The sequence below is a fragment of the Dipodomys ordii genome, unplaced genomic scaffold (assembly GCF_000151885.1).
Source record: "Dipodomys ordii isolate 6190 unplaced genomic scaffold, Dord_2.0 Scaffold219, whole genome shotgun sequence".
Taxonomy (NCBI): Eukaryota; Metazoa; Chordata; class Mammalia; order Rodentia; family Heteromyidae; genus Dipodomys; species Dipodomys ordii.
In genome coordinates this window covers 1,604,963-1,605,542 of record NW_012267435.1, presented here as the reverse complement: position 1 = coordinate 1,605,542, position 580 = coordinate 1,604,963, and positions in this window count along the sequence as shown.

Below are 580 nucleotides of genomic sequence, written 5' to 3'. Positions count from 1 at the left end.
TTAGATGAGATTAATGTTTCATGATATTTACTCTGACTCTGGCTCTCCTAACACTGTCCCTTCTATAGGGCAAAGGCTGATGCTAGACTGCCAGGAAGAGCACTGATAACTGCAATCACCTGAGTGCACCCCCTTGTGACTCAGTTACTTGTTGTCTTTCTTAGATTATGTCATTCTTAGGGAGAATGGCCAATGAAGAAGCTAGTATAACAACGTCAGATCAAGGTCAATAAGTGCCTTATAGGCTCCCTAAACACCAGAGGCTTTCCTTTAAACACACACCACACACACACACACACACACACACACACACAAACACACACAGAGCAGTGTGAAAAAATCAGTAACTAGAAAAATACAGGAAGCCTTAAGAATAGTGACAGATGTGATTATAGAAAAACTTTCTTTAAAAAAAACTTAAAAGGGGGCTGGGAAGGTGGCTCAGTGGTAGAGTGCTTGCCTTGCATGCATGAGGCCCTGGGTTCAATTCCTCAGCATCACATAAGCAAAAAGAAAAAAGCTGGAAGTGGCGCTGTGGCTCAAGTGGTAGAGCACTAGCCTTGAGCTGAAGAGCTGAGGG